General features: G+C 37.3%; 1 pseudogene; it reads right to left on the bottom strand.

The window, feature by feature from the left end:
* Positions 1 to 10,000, bottom strand: part of LOC115416236 (uncharacterized) — a 23,681-nt pseudogene that overhangs the window by 1,048 nt on the left and 12,633 nt on the right.

The raw sequence follows: 10,000 nt of genomic DNA, 5'->3' as shown, positions 1-10,000 counted from the left end.
GCGCAAATTGGCAGCCACACTTCTGTCAGCCTGTCCCAGGGCGGCTGTGGCTACAAATGTAGTTTACCACCACCACAGTGTGAATGTGAGAGCGAATGAATAAAAGCGCTTTGGGTGTCTAGAAAAGCGCTATATAAATCCAATCCATTATTATTATTATTAAAATTACTTTAAAAAAAACTGCAGAATAAAACAAATTTGGATTTTGTTTGTGACATCTGAAAGCAATTAGTCAATATTTTTTGTTGAATTATGGTCTACTTGTAATGAATTAGCCTAGATTTTTTGTATAAATAATTTCTCCCATGGATAATATAAAAAGTTTACAAAATACATCAAATAGCTGTAGTTTATGTTCTTCAACTGATTTATGTTCATATTTAAGGTGCACAGGTGTTGAAAGTGTACAATTTTAGACCCTTAATAACACAAACTCTATAAACCAGTGTTTTTCAACCTTGGGGTCGGGACCTTATGCGGGGTCGCTTGGAATTCAAATGGGGTCACCTGAAATTTCTAGTAATTCGTAAAAAAAACAAAAAACAAAACTACTTACTAATAAAAATTATATGGTGAGTTGAGAGAGACAATCCCAATCCATAACAGACATGACAAACTGTGAAGCTGAAACTGCAGCACTGTGCTTCTGTTTATCTGTCAAATGTTCACTGTGGTCAGTTTCAGATGCTGCAGCTCTTTCATAATTCATAGTTTCAGTTCTTGTTTGTTCAGTATTAATTGTCCTCCTTGTAAATCCCAGCTGGACTGACTGGACAGATCCTGACCAAGGAAAATCAAATTCTCCCTTTGTGCAGTAATCTACATCTGGATTTACTGCCTCTGTCCACAATAATATACATTATATAGACTAAATGTCTAAAATTAACATTTATTTGCAACATAGTATAGCAAACTATTACATCATTAAAATTAAATTAATTTTAGCAAAAAAATGTCTCCGTTTTGAATGTCTGGGGTTGCCAGAAATTTGTGATGTTAAAATGGGGTCATGAGCCAAAAAAGGCTGGAAACCGCTGCTATAAACCATCCCTTGAATAAACACTAATGACCAGATATCAGTGACTGGGAGTATGTTGACACCAGAAGTGTTTTTCATTGAGGTCTTTGGGAATATTGGCTGCTGTGGTGGCACCAAGCACTCATATTCACACAGCTTTACACTATTACAGTAGTATAAAAATATATAATTATGTTTTGAACCAATATTATAATCACATCTGTGTAAAACATTTGGAAAAGCTAGAACAGATACTAAATTAATGCCAAAAAAAAAAAATCGCTTGTAGAAATCAGCTAAAGCCAGTTATAACAGATCATGAAGTAGTTTTGATTCCCTCCACACTGACTTTACAATAATTTGATACAAGTGGTGGACAAAATGGCTTTAATATTGGTAGAGAAAACCCTGCTAAGTGTCTACTGAGTGTTCTCTGTTATGTTAAACTTATACTTACTCATGAAGATAGAATTGGGGCTTGGGTCAGCTGAGTTATAATGTTTCATGATGTTTCCAACCAGAGCCACAATCACCACCGGGTACACTGTGACGATGTTACGCACCCAGCGGTCCAACGCCCAGTTCTCCAGGATGAACCTACAGCCATAAAGGAACGCATGAAAACGATTAATTACCTGTTTTCAAGATCTGACTTTAATGTAAATGTGTCAATGTACCAAAGCTTACCATGCCATGATCTCTGCAAACAGGATGCAGAGGGAGGCCGTGGCTGCCGTGCTGCGAGCCACGCCCCACAAATGGAGAACCAACGCGAAGTTGATCAGAGACGCAATGGATGTCCACGTGGTGTACACAGCCAAACCATTCTGGACCTGCACATGTAAACATCCACCGAGTTAAGATCACTGTTCGTACGTAACACACGAGCGATCTGTTCCTGTCTTACCAGAGTTCTGAGACAGCACAGGTCTTTGGGGTAGTACGACTTCAACCAGAGGCCGTAGTAATCTGTGGCAACGCAGCAGATGGACAGAACACTGTAGTTCGTAATCACGATGAGTATCAGCACAACCAGAAGCTGCCAGCATCAACCTGCAAGAGAGACCAAGCACACCATGAATGCATCACGTGAGACGTTTCAGGTCCATTAGCGTCTGCCTGGATTCATCAGGATCTTTCTCCTATAGCTTCAATCATATTGGTAATAATCAGTAATGAAAGCGTTACTTCTGACCAGTAATTTGTTGCAGATTACTAGTTAACTGCTTGAAAAAGTAAATGCTTTATTTTTATTTTTTTAATTAATGTTGTAGCGAGTGTTTTAAACTGCAATACAACTGAGAAGTGTGGAACACCAGGACTGTGCAGTAATGCTAGAAATAAACTATTGTTGAATTTCCAGCAGTGAAAGACATTATCTCTTATTTGACAGCACAGCCATCTGCCATGGCATCAGCTGTCATATTCTATATATGAGCTTTACACTTTTCTCCGAACAATTTGTTGTGCAAATTAAAAACTTACATTTTTGCTTTGCTTGAACAATGCAAATAAACTCACCCTGACTACTCCCTGTGACAACGTGTAATTGTCTTCTTATAACTTTAGCAATAAAGCACTTTTTTTTTAGACTTTTTTTTTCCTGGAACAAACAAGAATATTTTAACAGTATAAGCCTGTTCTACGTTGCAAAATCAGAAAGGTTCCTAATTTTTCTTTTCACCCCTGTAAAATATTTGTCCTATACCTATACTCCTATGCCGCGTTTCCACTACGTGGAACCAGCTCGACTCAGCTCGGTATTCCTGGAGACCGTTTCCATTACAAGATACTACCGACTTTACAGTACCTGGACGACATAGCGATGCGGCGCATTATTTCCATGTCATCTGTTCAGAGTTGCTGATAAACTCGCTCGTTGCATGTTGTCTCGTCTAAATTTTTACATCGGCCACCAAAGACTCAATCTCCTCGACCGACCACGGTGTAGTTTTGGGCTGTTATCATGTGGATTAATGTACCGCTATATTTACTGTCAACTTCTGCATCTGTTTTTTGTAAAACGGCGGGTCTGTCTGACCAATCAGTGGTCTGTAGTGTTATACATCACGGTTTAGTATCTGGTCCCCAGTCCTGGAACCTCGGCGGAGGTGATACCAAAGAAGTAGTACCGGGTACCAGATTCCAGGTCCTTTTTCGTAATGGAAACGCAAAAAGGCCGAGCCGAGCCGAGTCAAGCTGAGTTGAGCTGATACCACGCAGTGGAAACGGGGCATTAGTCTAGTAAAGTGAGAGATCACCATGCCAGTGGATTTGTCTCTTGCACAGCCCTAAAATGATTTTGGGGCCCTCTAATGCCCAAAAAATACTTCTGCCTACTACATTTTCTGACCTGAAGAAGGGGATAGAGGGGTAAAATGGACATGGTCATGTGTATCTGTCTATCTAATCTTCAACAGGAAGCGCAAACACTCCATTTACAAACATCAACCGAGAAAAGTTAGGTATTTTACCTTTAATTTAATGCTGTTACATATAACTAGTTACCCCAAAGCTGCTCATTTATACAGGGTAAGGAAGATGTAGACTAAATTTTCTTAATGGAGTGTCAAAATATTATTGTGGAGATTTATTACAAGTTTGCAATCCTGCCTAATTTTAAACACATTAAGAGGAGTGTCTTCTCTGAAGCGGTGTCCCTGCTCTAATAATCAGCTTTATTTTGCACAGATACATATATAAACAAGTTAGTAGTGGAGGCAGTACACCTACTCTCTGTCCCACAGCACCAGCCATATCATGTTCATCAGCAGGTTGGCCAGCCAGCAAAAATAGAAGGCGTATGGCAGCAGGCACTGAGCCAGGATCTATTCACAGACAGAGAGAAAGATCACTTTCATTACATGCTGCTCTGCTCTAGTCTGAGGAAAAAATAAATACAGTGGATGCTGGCGTACCCTCTGAAAACATATCCGGTGATGTATATGATGATGAGGGTGAGCCAAGTGTAGATCACACCCCAGATAGAGAAGGTCCAGCCGGCAGGAGTGATGTCCGTCTCATAGCGGGCCGATACATTACCTGTAGTGGAATGGAAGAAAACTGGGAAAAACACAGACATTCAATCAGTAAAGCAAGTTTCAGACAGATAAGCACAGTCCAAAGTGCTTCACAGATGATTGACAAGCTGACAGTAACACAGAGCAAACTGTAACGGGGTGAGATAAAATGCGTTAAAATGTCAATGAGATAAACATAAGATAAAATAGAATAAAACATAGAGAAGTTCAGCTGTGAGAACTTTAATGAGAGGCCCCGCTGATGCTGGCATGGTTTCCAGTCTGTGCTCCAGTTCATCCCAAACTTGTTAGTCATCTTCCTCTGTAGACCAATCACGTTCATGATTTTTTCATTTCATGGCACTGACTTGGAGATTTGTTGGGCATTGTCATGTTGCAACAGGAAAGGGGGTTCCTGCACACCAATGCTACAATGACGGAACAACCCTATTGTCTGAAACACTAAATGTTGGGTGTGAGTTATTTGTTTTTTGTTTTGTTTTTTTGGCAGGAATTAAGGACATTCATTCAAAACAAGAAAAACAGCGAGGAATAAGAATGTACTAAACTGTGCAGGCCTATTTAAGGATGCATAATGGAAGACTTTGTGCCGGAGCTCAAACATTTAACAACATCTCTCTACTTTTAACAAACTCAAGTAGATTGTAAGAATTTTCTCCACTCTGTTTCCTGTGTAAAATAGCAGGAATGTAGGACAGTAATGTCACACATGAGTATCATACTATGTTTGGCAAGCTCTCGAAAAACAAAAAAAACATTTTAGTAATAGTTCACATGCAAAGATTTGTGAGCAGTGATGATAAATCTTTGAGCTTCGTGGTGTCTTTAACTCCTGACTGTTATATAACTATGCTGTAATTCATCTTTAGCCATTTGACTGTACAGGTTTTATGCTTATACTGGTGTGTTCTTTATGCTAAGACAGTCTTCCTTAAATGAGTAAATTATATTATTTTGCAGTGTATCATGGCATAAACTGTCTCACCAGAATCTTACCACTATACAAGTCAGAAATTCTGAAAAGCACATTTTTCAGAGCTTTGTTTTTAAGTTGTTTTTTAATGTTATGTAACAGATTTTATTAAACCTCTACTTGGGTGGAGTTGGAATCCAAATCATTACAGGCCAACTACAAGTAACTGCACTGACCCTAATGGGTGTAATACAGATTTTCTATCCATTTACAGTACATAAGTCCTTCAAATGGCTTTTTGACATTCTGTCTTTGGAATATTGATTGTTTTTTGGTTGTAAGTTGCTTGCTGTAGAGACACATTTGAATATAGCTTATTTCTTTGGTAAAATTAATTTGTAAAGCAAACATCTTCTGTACATTGTGAGACTTTTTGACTCACATTTGCATACATGAAAACCTGAGGGGCTTTACACATCTATCTATCTATCTAGAGCTCATAATATTTATATCAAATGCCTTCTACAGGCAAAAGTAAGTATTTCATGTCAGCTTTGATCACATGACAAACAGTCGTCCAAACAATAAGAGAAGTTCCAGATGTCTTGCATGAAACCTGGTGTCTATCCAAAAGCTGAAGACATGTTGCTGAATCTACATCTCAACTGTATCTTGATAAAAAAAAAAAAAGAAAAAAAAAGAGAAACCCATAGGCTATATATGGTTGCTTTCATAATTAATAATTAACAAACCTAATAGTGGACATCTGCATAAACTGTATGGTTTAGGGGATATTGTCCACTCTATTACCACCCTTTTTCTTCATTTTTTAGAACAATAATCACATCGCTGTAATGCAATGTAATCTGTTTATGTGTCTACTAGTATCAGTATCTCTTTATTAAAACACAGGAAAATGCAGGTTCCAGATAATGCAAATACAAGTCTACTACAGGCAAGACTCTGGATATCATATCACCTTTGATCACATGGCAAAAGCATCCCAAAATAATAATGTGTTGAATGAAACCTGGTGTAATCTAGAAGGTTGATGCAGTAAAGTTCATAGTGTCAACCCAAGAGTGGAGGACATGTGGCTGAATACTTAGCAAATTGGTCTGTACAAACTTTTTTTTAAATGCTGTTTACATATTTCCTGTAACAAACTTAATTTAGCAGAAAAACAACCCTTTTTAGTGTGTTTGAGTTACAATCTCTCTATCTGTCTGTCTGTACTAGTATCTCTTCATCAAAACTGAAGAAAATGTAAATAAAACCCTTCTACAGGTAAGTCTGCAATTTATATCAAGAGAATGACAAAAACATAGGCTATGTATTCTCCAATCCCCCCCCCCCACACACACACTTTTTTTTTTTTTTTTTTTTTTTTTTTACAGAAAAGTAGTAACAAACTTAATTTTGCAGAAAAACAAATGTTTTAGGGCTCTACTGCAACTCTTTTTAGTGTGTTTGAGTTACAATCTCTCTGTCTCTGTCTGTCTGTCTGTATTAGTATCTCTTCATCAAAAAAGAAGAAAATGTAAATAAAACCCTTCTACAGGTAAATCTGCATTTTATATCAAGAGAATGACAAAAACATAGGCTATGTATTCTCCAATTCTCCCCTTTTTTTTTAAACAGATAAGCAGTAATTCAGTGAGTTCCATTCCTTCCATAGGTCTGTGTACATCTATCTATCCTACCTATGGGTGTTTATATTATCTGTATGAGTCCCTGAAACTGAAGCAAAACAAACCAAACCACCTTTTTGTCTTTTTTTTTTTTCTCTGTTCACTTCTATAAACAAATGTCTGTGGAGGTGTGTAAGCGGTTGATGTACTTTTTAACTCAACTGACTCAAAAGCAGAGGAAGTTTCCTGAACAGTCATGGAAATAGTTTCTGCTGCTTCGTGTACAAACCACACACTGTTTATGACAACGGTAACAACAGCAGCAGCAGCAACTACATCAGTAACTGGGAGTCTCCTTCTGCTTCCAAAACTAGGAGACGTCAAGTTGTATAAGAGACACGAAATATTAAACCAAACTAGAAAAAGCTGTATGGTTTTTCCAGCTTTAGTCAAACTAGTGTTAGCTAACTTTATTTAAACTAGTGTTAGCTAACTTTATTTAAACTAGTGTTAGCTAACTTCAGTTAAACTAGTGTTAGCTAACTTTATTTCAACTAGTGTTAGCTAACTTTATTTAAACTAGTGTTAGCTAACTTCAGTTAAACTAGTGTTAGCTAACTTTATTTCAACTAGTGTTAGCTAACTTCAGTTAAACTAGTGTTAGCTAACTTTATTTCAACTAGTGTTAGCTAACTTTATTTCAACTAGTGTTAGCTAACTTGTGCACATGAACCGCTAACTCACCTCTGCCAGATCCAGCCAAAGCGTTTACGATTAAAACCACCACATAAACGACCGCACACAACAGGATTAAAGCGATCCGAGGCCAGCTTTTTTCCTTCATTTTAGACAAAAACTGTCGGCAGCTTTATTCGTCTGTTTGTCCGCTGTCAGTGACCGTCAAGGCGGAGAAAACACAGACGGTCCGTGAACACACACTCCAGTACATAGACTCAATGATGCATTCACGTGTTCCGAGTAAACGCCCACAAACGCATGAAGAGGCGTTCAAGGCCACAATACTGTAAAAGTACTGTAAACGCCACAAATCAGCAGGAATACACACAAAATCATCCAAAAACGAGGAGGGAACAGAAATCTGTGAAAATCACTTAAGTTTTTATTTGAGTTGGACGTACCAAAATAAATGCGTATAAATCCAACAGTTCATTTTGTCTTATACTTACAACTATTATTTACGTTCATTTCACAAAAAGAAATGAGTATTTGAGTAATGAATTATATTTTTCAGATATCCACTTACACCCATCAGTTTGAAGAACTTGAATTATGACTCATTCTAACGCTATAGTCTTCATCTCCAACAACAACTTAAAAAAAGTGAGGAAGTTTCAGTACATAGAACATCATCATGTGTTCATTTGCATATTGTGGCATGTTTGCTGCAGTGCATTGTGGGTATTGGGCATGTTGCTTGATTGTGTGTTGTTTTTCTGTGCAGGGGCTCAGCAGGGTTGGGGTGTTGTTGTGATTTTGGGGTTAATGTGTGTCTGCTAATGTTTATTGGCCTTTATGTGTTTGTTTTGTATTTTTGTTGAGGTGCATCATGAGTGAAAGCCATAGACTGAACAATGTGTGAACAATGTCTGAACAATGTCTGAACAGTTCATGCTGGATTTGTAATAATGGGAACTCTAATCAGCATCTCTGAAAGATTTCACAGCTACTGAACTTGCCTAAAAGGAGTAGGTGTAAATATATTTCTTTGAGTAACTTGAATAGAGAAATCTAATTGATCACTTTGATAGAACTCAACTTAATGCACAGATCAGTATATACAATTATTGCTCAATTATATAACATTGAAATGTGAAATTAAAGACATTTTTAATAGTACTATTTACACATTAGGAAGTTTATCTTTTCCGTGTCAAATCAGTATTTTTTTGTTTAGTTTTTAATTAATTCCACTTTGTTTAGCATTCAAATCTACTCATATTACGTGGATAACTATTAAGGGCTTCATTAATTAACATTTACTCAATAACAGAGTGAAATTTAATTAATAATATTGATTGTAATGTGTTGCCTTAATTTTATTGAGTAGATAGGGTTTATCTTTTTTTTGTTAGTGTATATAGAAAAATAAAAGAAATGGAAATGACACAGCAGCATGAGTATTATTTAATCTTTTTTTATTTTATTTTTATCCACACTCACAATTCATCCTCCTATGGCGCAACAAAGCCATGCAGTATTTCTTTGATGTCGGGCTGCTCTGTGCAGTTTAGAAGAACACAGTTGTTTCATCTTTACCATCACTGAGTTGACACACATCAGCCGCATCAGCATGAACTCCTCTCTACTACTGACCTTTACTGACACGTTTCTCAAGAGTAGACATCTATCAGTGCCTCGGTGTCATGTTTTTGCATCTGCTTTAATAACATGGCACTCTTTGATCTAATTAACTGTAAAACCTGCTGTATCTTACACCTTCATCTGCTGCTGTGGAACTCTCTACAAGCCTTTAATTGCGTGGCATCAGATCTCATGTAGACAGTTATCAGTTCTACGAGGCCATTTCACTGCACATGCAAGCCTTAAAATCGGTAATTGTTTCAGTTTCAGTCACTGCTGTCGACTTCACACATGCTTCCATTTTGAAAAACAACTAAAAAACTACAACCAACGCTTGTACACTGTGTGAAAAATCCAGAGGCTGGGTGTGCTAAAATGAAAAACATGTCTTCCAAATACTCCTGTAATTCACCGTTTCCCTATGAAGATTTTTTTTCTCTCATAACAACCAAAAAACAGACTAAACACGCTCAGTGTTCTGCAGTGAAGCTGTGATTTTTAACTGCGCTGACGCTGAAAGTTGTGGTCGAAATATTAAAAGCAGCTGAGGAATGAGGAATAGCCTTGCATTCATCTGTTGCTACTCAGAGAAGTTTGGAGAGGATTTGAGAAGAGAGTGGAAAGATACTGGTGTTTGTGTTCACACTGATTAATCATTAAATAAGATATGCCTTTTTTAGTCCCACAAGGGGAAATTCCAGGTTCATGTTCTGTCATTAACTCATAAAAACCCAAACATCCACCATCAAACAAAATCATCTACTGACGTAAACTGTTTAATACCTGTTAATCCATTAATCCTACCAATACATGAAATAATTGGTGTAAAATACAGTTTGTCGTCTTTTCATGGTCATCAGATATGACCCATTTGGACGTTCAGAGGCTCTGTAGTTACCGTGGAAACACCGTCATCTTCTACAACAGCACTGTCAAACTCATTTTGGTTTAGTTCCATATTTAGCCCAATTTGATCTGCAGCGGGCCAGACCAGTAAAATAATGATTTAATAACCTATAAATAATGACAAATCCAAGTTTTCTTTTTGTTTTAGTACAAAACAACCCAATTAAAT

This window comes from Sphaeramia orbicularis, unplaced genomic scaffold (assembly GCF_902148855.1).
Source record: "Sphaeramia orbicularis unplaced genomic scaffold, fSphaOr1.1, whole genome shotgun sequence".
NCBI lineage: Eukaryota > Metazoa > Chordata > Actinopteri > Kurtiformes > Apogonidae > Sphaeramia > Sphaeramia orbicularis.
The sequence above is the reverse complement of the archived record's forward strand: the minus strand, read 5'-3'. Positions and strand labels throughout refer to the sequence as shown.